The following is a 15,703-nucleotide window of genomic DNA, read 5'->3' on the forward strand; positions in this document are numbered from 1 at the left end:
ACTTTATTTGCTGTAATTCGGTGAAACATGTTTTTTAGCATTTTTGTTGTGTCTTGAAGAAACAGCATACAGTCAATAAAAAAACAATCTTGGAACATACATTAACCTTAGAACAATTCCGAAACGTGGTCATATGTACAAGTCAGAAAACAAAACCACCCCCAATGATTACATCACAGTGTAGCGTGTAGCCTGATTTTGACCTCGATGATTATGACATCAGAATTTGAATGCGGTTGGCTACTTAGGGGTGATAAATTAAATCAGAAAAGGCATTCTTTTTGAGATACGTATAGTAATTCACAAGTCCAGGAAGACAAAAGATGGCTATGTGCATAACAGCAGGCAAATAGAAGCTCTATGATAGAATGAAATGTCCCAAACTTCTTCTGTAGAAATGCATTGGTTAAGCAGGACCAAAGGTGGGCGTGAATGGGAACACGGGTAGAGCCACCTTCTTGTTGAAGGATAGCTGGTCTTGTGCTATTAAGATGTTTTACATTAAAGCATACAAAAAGTGATATATAGAATGCTCAAATTGATCTCAGTCACTGATAATTACTTGGGCCACACCACAATCCATTGTTATTTTGCAGAACATGCCACCTCAATTTGGACCCAGCTATATGCAAATGAGTCTTGACCTTGCTGCGATGGGAACAGTCCAGCATGAACTGCCAAGCCAGGTCTTCCCTGAACACAAGCATCCCAAGACAGGCTTTGCCCTTGTTATGACTCTTCAGCTGGGTATAGCTTGGTTTCAGTGACACAGTTTGCACGGGACGCACATCTGGGCATACCCATCCCACTTAGGGAGACATATTGAAGTACACAGAGAGTGATGGATATAATGTTTGAATTAATCGCAGATACTCGTGGGGCCTCAGAAGCACAATCGTGCTTTAGAGCTTCTCATATGACAGTACACTTTGGCCGCACTGTTGCATAGGGAGAGGAAGGGAATAGGGATTAGATGAACGAAAAACTGAAACCTTTTGGTCAAATAAGAAAAAATGCACACCACTCAGAAAATGGTAGAATCAGTCCACACACAGTAAATTTTTTGTCAGAGGAACCAATGTTTAGAATAAGGCAAATTGTCTATAAGGAAAACATGAGATTTTCTCAATAAGTCAGTACATCCTAAAATGCGAGACAGGAGCATTTTTTCCAAACAAAATTAGGGAAGTGTGCTGCTTTACGGGTCCTATCCAATGAGACTAAAGGACGTGAGGTGCTTTAGGGCACAAGAGATTTCAGAGATCCGAAATAAAGGACTTGTGTCTCAGTGTTAGATTATGTTCTCCAACAAATGCAAAGACTAATACAAAAACAAAACATTCTCAAATAATAACAAGGTAGAGTAATATAATTTAAAATCAGTTTAATAACTTGAATCTTTAATCCGTAAGCTTTAATTGGAATGGTCTTTGGTCCTTTCCCCTTCATAGGTCCCAAACCTGTCAATGGAAAGAGTGTGCTGTAGTCCTAGATGCTGTCTAAAAACACTGCCCAACCAGCAGATCTATTGATTTAACTATTGACCAACGAATCGACCTCTGCATGTGATGGGCAAGCAGCAGAAAGGGCCAGATAGTTGAGAACAAATGGGAACAAAGATGGCCACTATAGCAGAGTGAGAGGTAGAGACACAGGCCACTACAGCAGAGTGAGAGGTAGAGACGCAGACCACTACAGCAGAGTGAGAGGTAGAGACGCAGGCCGCCACAGCAGAGTGAGAGGTAGAGACACAGGCCACTACAGCAGAGTGACAGGTAGAGACGCAGGCTGCTACAGCAGAGTGACAGGTAGAGACGCAGGCCACTGCAGCAGAGTGAGAGGTAGAGACGCAGGCCGCCACAGCAGAGTGAGAGGTAGAGACGCAGGCTGCTACAGCAGAGTGACAGGTAGAGACGCAGGCTGCTACAGCAGAGTGAGAGGTAGAGACGCAGGCCACTGCAGCAGAGTGAGAGGTAGAGACGCAGGCCGCCACAGCAGAGTGAGAGGTAGAGACGCAGGCCGCCACAGCAGAGTGAGAGGTAGAGACGCAGGCCGCCACAGCAGAGTGAGAGATAGAGACGCAGGCCACTACAGTAGAGTCAGAGGCAGAGATGCAGGCTACTACAGCAGAGTGAGAGATAGAGACGCAGGCCACTACAGCAGAGTGAGAGGTAGAGACAAAGGCCGCCACAGCAGAGTGAGAGGTAGAGATGCAGGCCACTACAGAAGAGTGAGAGGTAGAGACGCAGGCTGCTACAGCAGAGTTACAGGTAGAGACGCAGGCCACTGCAGCAGAGTGAGAGGTAGAGACGCAGGCCGCCACAGCAGAGTGAGAGGTAGAGACGCAGGCCGCCACAGCAGAGTGAGAGGTAGAGACGCAGGCCGCCACAGCAGAGTGAGAGATAGAGACGCAGGCCAATACAGTAGAGTCAGAGGCAGAGATGCAGGCCACTACAGCAAAGTGAGAGATAGAGACGCAGGCCACTACAGCAGAGTGAGAGGTAGAGACACAGGCCACTACAGCAGAGTGAGAGGTAGAGACACAGGCCACTACAGCAGTGTGAGAGGTAGAGACACAGGCCACTACAGCAGAGTGAGAGGTAGAGACGCAGGCCACTACAGCATGGTGAGAGATAGAGACGCAGGCCACTACAGCAGAGTTGGAGATAGAGACACAGGCCACTACAGCAGAGTGAGAGGTAGAGACACAGGCCGCCACAGCAGAGTGAGAGGTAGAGACGCAGGCCGCCACAGCAGAGTGAGAGATAGAGACGCAGGCCGCCACAGCAGAGTGAGAGGTAGAGACGCAGGCCGCCACAGCAGAGTGAGAGGTAGAGACGCAGGCCACTACAGCATAGTGAGAGATAGAGACGCAGGCCACTACAGTAGAGTGAGAGGTAGAGACACAGGCCGCCACAGCAGAGTGAGAGGTAGAGATGCAGGCCGTCACAGCAGAGTGAGAGATAGAGACGCAGGCCGCCAAAGCAAAGTGAGAGGTAGAGACGCAGGCCGCCACAGCAGAGTGAGAGGTAGAGACGCAGGCCACTACAGCATAGTGAGAGATAGAGACGCAGGCCACTACAGCAGAGTGAGAGATAGAGACACAGGCCACTGCAGCAGAGTGAGAGGTAGAGACACAGGCCGCCACAGCAGAGTGAGAGGTAGAGACGCAGGCCGCCACAGCAGAGTGAGAGATAGAGACGCAGGCCACCACAGCAGAGTGAGAGGTAGAGACGCAGGCCGCCACAGCAGAGTGAGAGGTAGAGACGCAGGCCACTACAGCATAGTGAGAGATAGAGACGCAGGCCACTACAGCAGAGTGAGAGATAGAGACACAGGCCACTGCAGCAGAGTGAGAGGTAGAGACGCAGGCCGCCTCAGCAGAGTGAGAGGTAGAGACACAGGCCGCCACAGCAGAGTGAGAGATAGAGACACAGGCCACTACAGTAGAGTCAGAGGCAGAGATGCAGGCCACTACAGCAGAGTGAGAGATAGAGACGCAGGCCACTACAGCAGAGTGAGAGGTAGAGACACAGGCCACTACAGTAGAGAGAGAGGTGGAGACGCAGGCCGCCACAGCAGAGTGAGAGGTAGAGACGCAGGCCACTGCAGCAGAGTGAGAGGTAGAGACACAGGCCGCTACAGTAGAGTCAGAGGCAGAGATGCAGGCCACTACAGCAGAGTGAGAGATAGAGACGCAGGCCACTACAGCAGAGTGAGAGGTAGAGACACAGGCCACTACAGCAGGGTGAGACGTAGAGACGCAGGCCGCCACAGCAGAGTGAGAGATAGAGATGCAGGCCACTACAGCAGAATGAGAGGTAGAGACACAGGCCACTACAGCAGAGTGAGAGGTAGAGACACAGGCCACTGCAGCAGAGTGAGAGGTAGAGACGCAGGCCACCACAGCAGAGTGAGAGGTAGAGACACAGGCCACTACAGCAGAGTGAGAGGTAGAGACACAGGCCACTACAGCAGAGTGAGAGGTAGAGACGCAGGCCACTGCAGCAGAGAGAGAGGTAGAGACGCAGGCCACTACAGTAGAGTGAGAGGTAGAGACACAGGCCGCTACAGTAGAGTCAGAGATGCAGGCCACTACAGCATAGTGAGAGGTAGAGACGTGGGCTGCTACAGCAGAGTGAGAGGTAGAGACGCAGGCCACTACAGCAGAGTGAGAGGTAGAGACACAGGCCACTACAGCAGATTGAGAGGTAGAGACACAGGCCACTACAGCAGAGTGAGAGGTAGAGACGCAGGCCGCCACAGCAGAGTGAGAGGTAGAGACGCAGGCCGCCACAGCAGAGTGAGAGATAGAGACGCAGGCCACTACAGTAGAGTCAGAGGCAGAGATGCAGGCCACTACAGCTGAGTGAGAGATAGAGACGCAGGCCACTACAGCAGAGTGAGAGGTAGAGACACAGGCCACTACAGCAGAGTGAGAGGTAGAGACGCAGGCCGCCACAGCAGAGTGAGAGGTAGAGATGCAGGCCACTGCAGCAGAGTGAGAGGTAGAGACACAGGCCGCTACAGTAGAGTCAGAGGCAGAGATGCAGGCCACTATAGCTGAGTGAGAGATAGAGACGCAGGCCACTACAGCAGAGTGAGAGGTAGAGACACAGGCCACTACAGCAGGGTGAGAGGTAAGAGACGCAGGCCGCCACAGCAGAGTGAGAGATAGAGAGGCAGGCCACTACAGCAGAGTGAGAGGTAGAGACACAGGCCACTACAGCAGAGTGAGAGGTAGAGACACAGGCCACTACAGCAGAGTGAGAGGTAGAGACGCAGGCCGCCACAGCAGAGTGAGAGGTAGAGACACAGGCCACTACAGCAGAGTGAGAGGTAGAGACACAGGCCACTACAGCAGAGTGAGAGGTAGAGACGCAGGCCACTGCAGCAGAGTGAGAGGTAGAGACGCAGGCCACTACAGTAGAGTAAGAGGTAGAGACACAGGCCGCTACAGTAGAGTCAGAGATGCAGGCCACTACAGCATAGTGAGAGGTAGAGACGTAGGCTGCTACAGCAGAGTGAGAGGTATAGAAGCAGGCCGCTACAGCAGAGTAAGAGGTATAGAAGCAGGCCGCTACAGCAGGGTAAGAGGTATAAAAGCAGGCCGCTACAGCAGAGTAAGAGGTATAGACGCAGGCCACTGCAGCAGAGTGAGAGGTAGAGACGCAGGTCACTACAGTAGAGTAAGAGGTAGAGACACAGGCCGCTACAGTAGAGTAAGAGGTAGAGACACAGGCCGCTACAGTAGAGTCAGAGGCAGAGATGCAGGCCACTACAGCAGAGTGAGAGATAGAGACGCAGGCCACTACAGCAGAGTGAGAGGTAGAGACGTAGGCCGCTACAGAGACTGGGACATATAGACACTGTCCGCTACAGCAGAGAGAGATAGAGGCAGGCCGCTATAGCATAGTGAGAGGTAGTGACGTAGGCCGCTACAGAGACTGGGACATATAGACACTGTCCGCTGCAGCAGAGAGAGATAGAGGCAGGCCGCTACAGCAGAGTGAGAGGTAGAGACGTAGGCCGCTACAGAGACTGAGACATATAGACACTGTCCGCTACAGCAGAGAGAGATAGAGGCAGGCCGCTACAGCAGAGTGAGAGGTGTAGACGCAGGCTGCTAGAGAAGAATGAGGAATATAGACGCAGGCCACTACAGCAGAGTGAGAGTAATAGACGCAGGCTGCTAGAGCAGAGTGAGAGGTACAGATGCAGGCCGTTACAGCAGAGTGAGAGGTACAGATGCAGGCCACTGCAGTAAAGGTAGAGGTTTAAACGCAGGCCATTACAGCAAGGTCAGAGGTACAGAAACAGGTAGCTACAGAGTCAGAGCTACAGACCCGGGCCCCTGCAGCAAGATCACAGGTTTAGACCTAGGCCTCTGCAGCATGAACAGAGGAGTAAATCCTGGCCTCTGCAACGTGATGAGAGGTGTAGACCCAGGCTTCTGCAGCACAATGTGAGGCGTAGACCCTGGCATCTGCAGCGTGATCAGAGGCGTAGACCCTGGCCTCTGCCACGTGATCAGAGGTGTAGACGCTGGCCTCAGCTGCGTGATAAGAGGCGTAGACCCTGGCCTTTGCCGCGTGATCAGAGGCGTAGACCCTAGCCTCTGCCACGTGATCAGAGGCGTAGACCCTGGCCTCTGCCGCATGATCAGAGGCGTAGACCCTGGCCTCCACCGTGTGATCAGAGGCGCGTGATCAGAGGCATAGGCCCTGGCCTCTGGTGCGTGATCAGAGACGTAGACCCTGGTCTCTGCCGCGTGATCAGAGGCGCAGACCCTGGCCTCTGCCACGTGATCAGAGGCGTAGAACATGGCCTTTGCAGTTTGATCAGGGGCGTAGAGACTGGCCCCTACAGCATGATCGGAGGCATAGAGACTGGCCTCTGCAGCACGAACGGAGGTATAGCGACTGGCCCCTACAGCACGATCGGAGGCATAGAGACTGGCTTCTGCAGCACGATCTGAGGCGTAGAGACTGGCCTCTGCAGCACGAACAGAGGTATAGCGACTGGCCCCTACAGCACGATCGGAGGCATAGAAACTGGCCCCTGCAGCACAAACGGAGGCGTAGAGACTGGCCTCTGCAGCACGATCAGAGGCATAGAGACTGGCCCCTGCAGCACAAACGGAGGCGTAGTGACTGGCCTCTGCAGCACGATCAGAGGCGTAGAGACTGGCCCCTACAGCACGATCAGAGGCGTAGAGACAGGCCTCTGCAGCATGATCAGAGGCGTAGGGTCAGCCCCCTGCAGCATCAGAGGCGCAGAGACTGGCCTCTAGAGACTGGCCTCTGCAGCACGATCAGAGGTATAGAGACTTGGCTCTGCAGCATGATCAGAGGCGAAGAGACTGGCCTCTGCAGCACGATCAGAGGTGTAGAGACTGGCCTCTGCAGCATGATCAGAGGTGTAGAGACAGGCCTCTGCAGCATGATCAGAGGTGTAGAGACAGGCCTCTGCAGCATGATCAGAGACGTAGGGTCAGCCCCCTGCAGCATAATCAGAGGCGCAGAGACTGGCCTCTAGAGACTGGCCCCTACAGCACGATCAGAGGCGTAGAGACTGGCCTCTGCAGCACGATCAGAGGTGTAGAGACAGGCCTCTGCAGCATGATCAGAGACGTAGGGTCAGCCCCCCGCAGCATAATCAGAGGTGCAGAGACTGGACTCTAGAGACTGGCCTCAGCAGCACGATCAGAGGCGTAGAGACTGGCCTCTGCAGCATGATCAGAGGCGTAGAGACTGGCCTCTGTAGCACGATCAGAGGCATAGAGACTGGCCTCTGCAGCACGATAAGAGGTGTAGAAACTGGCCTCTGCAGCACAATCAGAGGCGTAGAGACAGGCCTCTGAAGCACAATCAGAGGCGTAGAGACAGGCCTCTGCAGCACGATCAGAGGCATAGAGACTGGCCTCTGCAGCACGATCAGTGGCGTAGAGACAGGCCTCTGCAGCACAATCAGTGGCGTAGAGACAGGCCTCTGCAGCACAATCAGTGGCGTAGAGACAGGCCTCTGCAGCACAATCAGAGGCGTAGAGACAGGCCTCTGCAGCACGATCAGAGGCATAGAGACTGGCCTCTGCAGCACGATCAGAGGCCTCTGCAGCACAATCAGAGGCGTAGAGACTGGCCTCTGCAGCACGATCAGAGTCGTAGAGACTGGCCTCTGTAGCACGATCAGAGGCGTAGAGACTGGCCCCTGCTGCATGATCAGAGGCGTAGAGACTGGCCCCTGCATGATCAGAGGCGTAGAGACTGGCCCCTGCATGATCAGAGGTGCAGAGACTGGCCCCTGCATGATCAGAGGTGCAGAGACTGGCCCCTGCATGATCAGAGGCATAGAGACTGGCCTCTGCAGCATGATCAGAGGCGTAGAGACGGACACCTGCAGCATGATCAGAGGCGAAGAGACTGGCCTCTGCAGCATGATCAGAGGCGTAGAGACGGACACCTGCAGCATGATCAGAGGCGTAGAGACTGGCCCCTGCATGATCAGAGGTGCAGAGACTGGCCCCTGCATGATCAGAGGTGCAGAGATTGGCCCCTGCATGATCAGAGGCATTGAGACTGACCTCTGCAGCACGATCAGAGGTGTAGAGATTGGCCTCCACAGCAGGCCTCAGATATGTACACCTTGGCGCATACAAGATCAGCTCCCTCTCCCGGCATGAAATGGGGGCTTGCCTTTATTGCCTTCGCTGTCTTTTCCTTCTGGTTTTTACTGTTTTCCTTCATGTGGACAAAAAAGTTTTAGATTAATTATGCTTCTTAAAGGCCACTTGACAGTTCTATTAAGTAGAATAATCTACATTAGTCTTATTTGCATGTGCTTTAAATGAGCAGTAGTTTGTTGCTGTATTCAAAATAGTAACAAAGTTTTGTTTTATTGAAAAACAGGAGAAATTGACTTATAGAATTCTTCAACAGTAGGAGCATATGTTGTCGACAGAGCAAACCTAGCTAGAGGAGATTGGGTGGGCATTATCCCCAGTGCACAAGTGAAAGGCGTGGCCACTGTATGAGAGCCCTGGTCCTTGGAATACGAGTGAGAGGTGTGGGCCTGGACCCTACAACAGCAGAAAGAAGTGTTATGACCATGCTAAATGAAAAGTGCACACATTTGGTCACTGCTCTATATGATCACTATAATACTGTAAGGTATCTCAGCCAACACATTCTCATATATGGGTTTAAATGAACAGAAAAGAAAATGTAAATATCCCAACATTCAGAAAATTGAGGAGAATTTAAAACAAAGTGCACCCGCGTCAATAGAGACTTGTGCATTCCCCTCAGAGTAGCCCTGCCTCATTCCTCACGAGCACACCTACACCTTCACTCCAAGAGTAGGAGGTTCAGCAACACACTCCCGCCGCAGGACGATGCACGATGGCACTTTCTGCTACATATTACGTTTTGCAAGGAGCCTATGCACCTCGCTTGGCACCTCCCATTGAGCACTCTATGTCTCTTCTTTAAAGACAAACACACAAATAATATATATTTTTTTTTTATGTCGGAATTATAGTCATGTACCCATAACAGCTTATTAAACACCAATAAACAGCCACAAACACACATAAATGCTAGTTAGAATCACAAAATATACAAATGAAGCCGTCAGGCAGCAGCAGCAGCGAGTGAAATCACAGCCCAGCCTTGCAACGTCTGTAGAACCTCATTTCGCTCTTTGCTACCCCCCACGTCAAAATTACCACAAAACAAACAACCTAACCCAACGACGTTTCCAATTTTTGATAGTAATTCTTCCTTTGTCTCCCAACAGCAGATGACATATTCCTTCAAGCAGGCCAAGCCCCCCAGCCGGAACGCTGGAGCTACCTCCGCCGGCATGGAAGCCTGATACATTTCATGGATGGTTAATCCCAATCATTATCATCATCACGAGCTCATTTGACCAAAATGCTTTTATTTCTATTTTTTTCAGTCCTCCACGTTCAAGATTTTGGTTCATCAAACCTACATACCCTGCTCTCCCTACGCAACGAAAACACGCACACACCTTGCCTGAAACTCATCATCATTGCCCCTCGCTTCCATGTTATGCGACACACTGGTCGAGGAGATGGGGGAGGCAACCGAGGGAGGGGGGGTGAAAAAAAAGATGGCGACGAATCGGATGGTGGCTGATGGAAAAAACGGACATGCACTTGGTGTGCGCACTGACATGGCGCCTTCGCTCTCTCGCTTTCACACCCTTGCCCACACAATCCAAGCGCAAGAAGGAAAAAGGTCACAGTGCCCAGTTGGGGGAGGTGGATTGGTTGGCGAAGCCTCCACCCCAACAATATCTTCCAGGAATATTGCTGTTTCGAAGACCAATACATCATCAGTGGTGACGTGAATGGGGAACTGTTGGCAAGGGTGCGGTTACAAGGGGTGGGGGGATAAATCTGCAGGGAGGTGAGCAGAAAAATAGCATACACAAAAAATCCTATCATGCCTCTAATCCGTGTTCAGAAAACCATTTTATTTCCTTCGAAATGGTTGGCGCAGACAGATTTCTCTATCTCGCTTTTGCAGCAGTGGGTTGTGCTGATTACAGTAGTTAAATCCCCACCCCCCTCGCCACCCCTCCCTTTTTACAAAGATCTGAGGAATAAATGCATCTGGTAGATAATGAAATAAATTGCCGCAATCATGTTTAATAACATACTTCTCTCCCCGCGAACCTGGCCGCCATTGTCCATCCCGCCATTACTACTGCTTCCTAAATATAGGTGGGGGTGGTGCGGAAAGGGTGAACGGGGACATTTAGGTAACTGCCTAAATCCTAGCCACTTCCCTGTCTGACAACAACCATTCCTTATCTTCGACATTTGTCAACAATCTTACAGAATTTGCTCAACCGTGGCCCAAGGCATTTAACGAACGATTGGTACATAAAGGCACGTCTTAGCAATTTGCAATAAAATAGATTTTATCCAAAATAAACCTTTTCCATTTTTTTACTAATGGGAGGCTTTATTTGCAAAACAGAAAATGTAAACGACAGACAATACGTTTTCCACAAAGAATGAAAATATACGCATGTAGACGATCTTGTCTTAGATAATGATACGAAGGCACAAGCAATCATTGAATTAAAAGCTTCAAAATTAATATGATAACTTGGACCGTTTCCTATTCATTTCAAAAAGCAATTGTTCACAAATACTTAACATTTTCAGAAGAATTATTCTTAAGTCTGTAGCAATGGACTTCCATCTCAAACAAAATCCAACGACAACACACATGAAAAAATCCAAGGTGAACCCTCCCAGGTTGTCGACGCAGTACCAAACCACACCATTTTTCTTTAGCATTTAGGTTTCCTTAAATGATTTTAATTAAAGCTAAAATGGAGATATCAACTAAACCAATTTCACTTATAAAAAACATTAATTAAATTGAGCAAAATACAAAAAAGATAAAACATGTAGTGATGAAAAAATAGAAAGCTGAATTCTTCAATTTCATGGTACACTCGGTAGACCTCCCCCAGGCAAATTCCGAATCATAGATGTTAACGCTGCTCTCCCCACATATACACAATTATTTCATACATCTGAAATCCTAAAATTCAGCTAAATCATTTAAAAGAAAAAACACTGTATCAAATAATAAGCTACATATTTCCAGGTCGCACGTCAAATACACCATGACATTACACATCAAAAAAGGTATCAATGTATTTGTTTTATGGATTCAGTGGTGGGCGTTTTTTGTATTTTATTTTTATTACAGTTTTCTGAAGACCTTGACCGGGAAAGTAACCAGGATTTGTTCTCAGGCGGCTAAAGGTGCAATCATAACCAAATAAACCCGACCATCCCACTGAATTAAAGCACCCCTCTATTTTCTGGGGTGGTGGCACATTTGCTGGGCCCAGGGATGCTGCCCCACTAAAGTATTTTGCCGAAAGACATCCTATTAATACCAGGAAGACAGAACCGTCCTCGCCCTGCAGAAGTCACCTACAAGGCGATCCAAAGTCATCGCCTTTGGCCCACTGCATTACATCACTGGCCCGCTTTCTCGAAGAGGCTAAAATTAGTGAACGCGGGGGTGGAGAAGGGGAGATTACAATCGGCGGGAGGGGGTGCGTGTAATGAGGGGGGGACGGGACAATAGGCAAATCCCAAAAGGCAGGCTCTAGGGTCAAGCGTCGAGAGTCTGGCAGCTCCGATAGGAACGGGAGCTGAGGCGATGTTAGCTCAGGGACCAACGGTGGCGACGAGGCTGCGTTAGCGGGAGGTGGAGGGCTGGGGCACGGAAGACAAACTGGCAGAGGCATCCCTGCCGCCCCCGCCATAGCTCACTCTTAGCGGCAGGCTCCCCCGCCCTCTCGTCCCTCCCCCTTAACTTTTCGTGATGTTAGAAAGATTGGGAGACTTCCCACATGCCAAAATATTTAGTGAAGTGTTCGTTTATGGAGCGTGGGGAGAGCTGGGACGCCGCGTGACGGACCACGCCGGCATCGCCGAAAAGAGGTGTTAAAAAAAGTAGGCACAGAATGAAAATCCAAGTCCGCATACTTCACCCCTGCCTTGCCCACCCCCATCAATGAACGCTTGACTTCTGTGAATATACAAGTGCCGCCAAGGGCATGTGCCAGGCACACGCGCGAGCAGCACGTCATTCACTTTTCACTTTCAAAGTATCCCGCCTCGCTTCATTTGGCACCAGTGCCTAAGCTTCGCCCCCGCCCATCCTTCAAGACCCCACGAAAAATCGTGACAATCCACAGCAGGCTACTGCCTGGCACATGGCACGCCACCTCCCCGATGCCATGCCTGCTTCGCCCTTTGGCGATGCTCCCTCCACCACGGGGCGCCTAATTCCCCCAAGGGGAGTGGGGGAGGCACCAAGTTGCATGAACAATCTTAAAGCAGGTGCAGTGACATTGGCATTGGTGCCTTCGAGGGGCGGGTAGGGCAGTCGGGCGTGGGAGGTCAGAGGTTAATAGGTACAGTAAATTCGGGCAGCATTAGGAGAGTGCAACTTTGCCAGCAGCTTGGGGGCACGTGCAGGGGGCATCACTCGCAAGGTGTTGCCAAGGGCAACCGGGTGCACAGGTTAAGTGGGCAGTTTCTGTGTGGGGAGGGAGCAATTTGGAAAGTCTTACCTTGCCAGCGACGATCTCCCGCAGTAGATGAAATGGGTGTCCTTGGGGTGGCAGAGAGGGTGCAGTATCCAGAGGTGGTGGGGGGATGGCTGGGTGCTGAGCAGGGGGGCAGGCAGACTCCCGGTCCCCCTCTCTCTCACACTGGTCAGCTGGATCCCGGGCAGGAGGACAAGGAGATGTGCAGGCTGAGCTCTCACGCACAGACTGCCAGCGCTGCCAGCCCCCACCGCCCGCTCCCAGGCTGGCCCCGCCCCCAGCACGCGGGGCCCGCCCATTAAAGGCACAAGAGCAGGGGCGGAAAGGACGAAAGACTGAGAACTATCGGAGTGGGACGGTAGGCACATGATGCAACGTGGGGGTATCATACACCCACCGCCCCCCGTCTTTACATTTGCTGAAGTTTAGTGTAACTCACAAGTTCGGTGGGATAATAAGAGTTTCCAAGAGAGTATTTAAGTGAGAGAGAGGTGGAACGAGAGGACGGGGAGAGGATGTATGTTGTTTGTTTTGGGGGCAATGAGAATGGAGGGTAGAAGGGTCTACCACATGGGGTCAGGAAACAAAATTGTGGGCATTTAGTCAGTAGGAAAGAGAAAATTAAAGGATTTGTAATAAGGCAGGCAGGCGTCAGAAGTGAAGCAGAGGTAATAATGTCATTTCATGAGCAGAGATGGAGAGAAGGACAATGGTGAACCCATGGTTTAGGTGGGATGAAAAAACCGTGGGGTTTCTCAAATGGGCTTGGTCAATGTAATTAAGGGTGTGGCTTAAAAACATGTAAGCTAAAAATCTGTGCTTAGCATAGTGTGCCACCCAACTTGTATTTTGCTGTATCTGTCATTGCATCTAGATATATGATACAACAAGTAACATACCTACAGCAAGTTAGGACATTTGGCTTTGCCAATGGTTGTTAGTTGCATAAGTTAAATAAGCAGCAACTATGGCTTTTATATAATATTGAAAAGCTTCCACTTAAATCCCTGGGGACACCACGATGATGTTGCTGCTCCTGAGTTACAAAAAGAGAAGGGAAACTCAGAGAGAAAATGACTCTCTTTAAAAGATTCCCCATCCCCTACAACGCTCACCTGGCATGACGTCATGCCGTAACTTCTCTACTAGTGAGAACTGAGCAGTTTGAGCAACGCGCATATTGGTGTGCCTGCTGTCACTGCAGTCCGGAAAAAAACCAGACCGCCTGTGCCAGTGCAAAAAACAGAGTCCGATAGGGACCCGTTTCGAGCACCCCTTTAAATAACTGCCGGTGCTCAGCACCGGTGAGACCCAGCCCATTTAAAGCCCTGGGTGACCCTCAGTGAAGTGGGTAGAGGTGACAAAGGACCTGATTTAGAGTATGGCAGCCAGTTGGCAGCTCCACAAGGGCAGCATAAGGATGTATTTCACTGGCCTGGCAAAAAAAACGACTGTCACACTTCTAGATCCCTGCCAGGCAGGCAGAGACACCGGTGCCTTCAGAAGAGCCTCTGTCAAGGCAGGTCTGAGGAAGGCACTGAAGCTCTGCTGAACAGGAAACCATGATTACTGCGCCTGATCAGCACCGTTTTATGTTCTTCAAAAACAAAAAACAAAAAATGCCCCTGACACAATGGGAGGGTTCTCTAAGCACATGGGGATAATTTCCAGGGTTTTCTGTTCAAAACATTAGGCTTTCCCTGGTGCTCCCAAACAGGAAAAAAGTATGTCAGAAAGTCTGTTCTAATTAGCAGTGCTTTAAATGGGCCGGTACTGTCCGGTACGGAGTACCGGCACTTTTTTTTAAATTTTGACAGAGTTTATTTTGAGAGAGAGAGTACCAGAACTTCTCAAGAGAAACGTGCTACTTTTAATCGGAGAGTACCAGCACTTCTGAGAAACAAGCAGGTACTCTGGAACAGAGTACCTGCACTTCTATTTTTCCATTTCAAGTACTGCTAATTAGTTTGGATAGTGAGGTATTTTATTTGATGGCCCATTGTATATCAGGCTGTCGATCAACGGGTTCCACTGGTGGCGCCGGAGTAGATTCTGCCATCGGAAACATGGCACTTTCCCTGACTCTAAATAGAGAGGGGAGCTGCAAATTCGGCAGACAGGACCACAGCCATATTTGTGGCAGAGTGCCCATATGCCAAACTATAAATTATGCCCTAGGTAGTCTACCAGGAGCTGGGAGACAGAGCAGAATAAATGCTCCTCCCTGCGAGAGTGAGGACAGTAGGCAGTCTTCCTTCGGTGAGAGAATAAAGACATCTCATTGAGAAGGGAGGAGTGACTGGTGGGGTAGAGGGCAATAACCCCCTCCCCCCATGGAAGGCGTCACCACAGGATGGGCAGAAGAGAATAAGGGAGGGAGGGAGGAAAATTAAGGTCCTGTCTTTTCGGAGGAGAAAAACTGATGGGAATAGAAGGACTTTCATTGGAGAAGGATAGGCACAGGAGAAAAAAATGTCTTCAATAGAAGAAGAAGAACATAATTAAGTTGAGAGGCAAAGATTAATAGGTGCTGTTCCATGAGTAGGGATGGAATGGGAGAACAAAAGGGAGTCGATGGGCAGAGGCATCGGAGAATAAAAAGGTCTTCAGGAGGAGCAAGGAGTCACAGATGGGGAGGAAGGAATCAGAGGAGACTAGAAGGACTTATAAGGGAGAGAAAGAGATACAGGGGGGAAAAGTGTTTCGAATTAGGGTGAAGAAGAAAGAGGGTCTTCTTTGGGAGTGGGGCGGTAGGGGGTCTTACATGAGGCAGAGGAGAGAAAGAGCCTTCCTGGAGTTGAGCACCAGAGTAAGATATGCTCCACCATGAGATGCAAGGTATAGTAGAATACAAGGAGGAGGATGGTGGAGGGGAAGGAACTGACGCTCTTTAATGAGTGTGCGTCAAAAAAGAATAAAGGGTCTCTGGGAAAGAAAACATAAGATAGAGAATGGATTTTAGTATGAGAGCTAGTGGACTATAAAGGGACGTCATTGAAAGGATCTTAGAGGAGAGCAGAGGCACTCCAGTGAGAGAAATCAGGTAAGAGAAAGAATGGACCTCCTTGAGAGGAATAGGAGAGAATGA

At 50.3% G+C, this 15,703-nt stretch overlaps 1 protein-coding gene across 19 annotated transcripts in view; it reads right to left on the reverse strand.

Moving 5' to 3' along the window:
* Positions 1-12,829, reverse strand: part of NRXN3 (neurexin 3) — a 2,213,138-nt gene extending 2,200,309 nt beyond the window's left edge. For all 19 annotated transcript variants that reach the window (XR_014968865.1, XR_014968864.1, XR_014968862.1 and 16 more), the window contains exon 1: positions 12,640-12,829. The gene's annotated coding sequence lies outside the window, so the exon portion shown is untranslated. The remainder of the gene's footprint in view (positions 1-12,639) is intronic.
* Positions 12,830-15,703: the final 2,874 nt, after the last annotated feature.

The sequence above is a fragment of the Triturus cristatus genome, chromosome 9 (assembly GCF_964204655.1).
Source record: "Triturus cristatus chromosome 9, aTriCri1.1, whole genome shotgun sequence".
Taxonomy (NCBI): domain Eukaryota; kingdom Metazoa; phylum Chordata; class Amphibia; order Caudata; family Salamandridae; genus Triturus; species Triturus cristatus.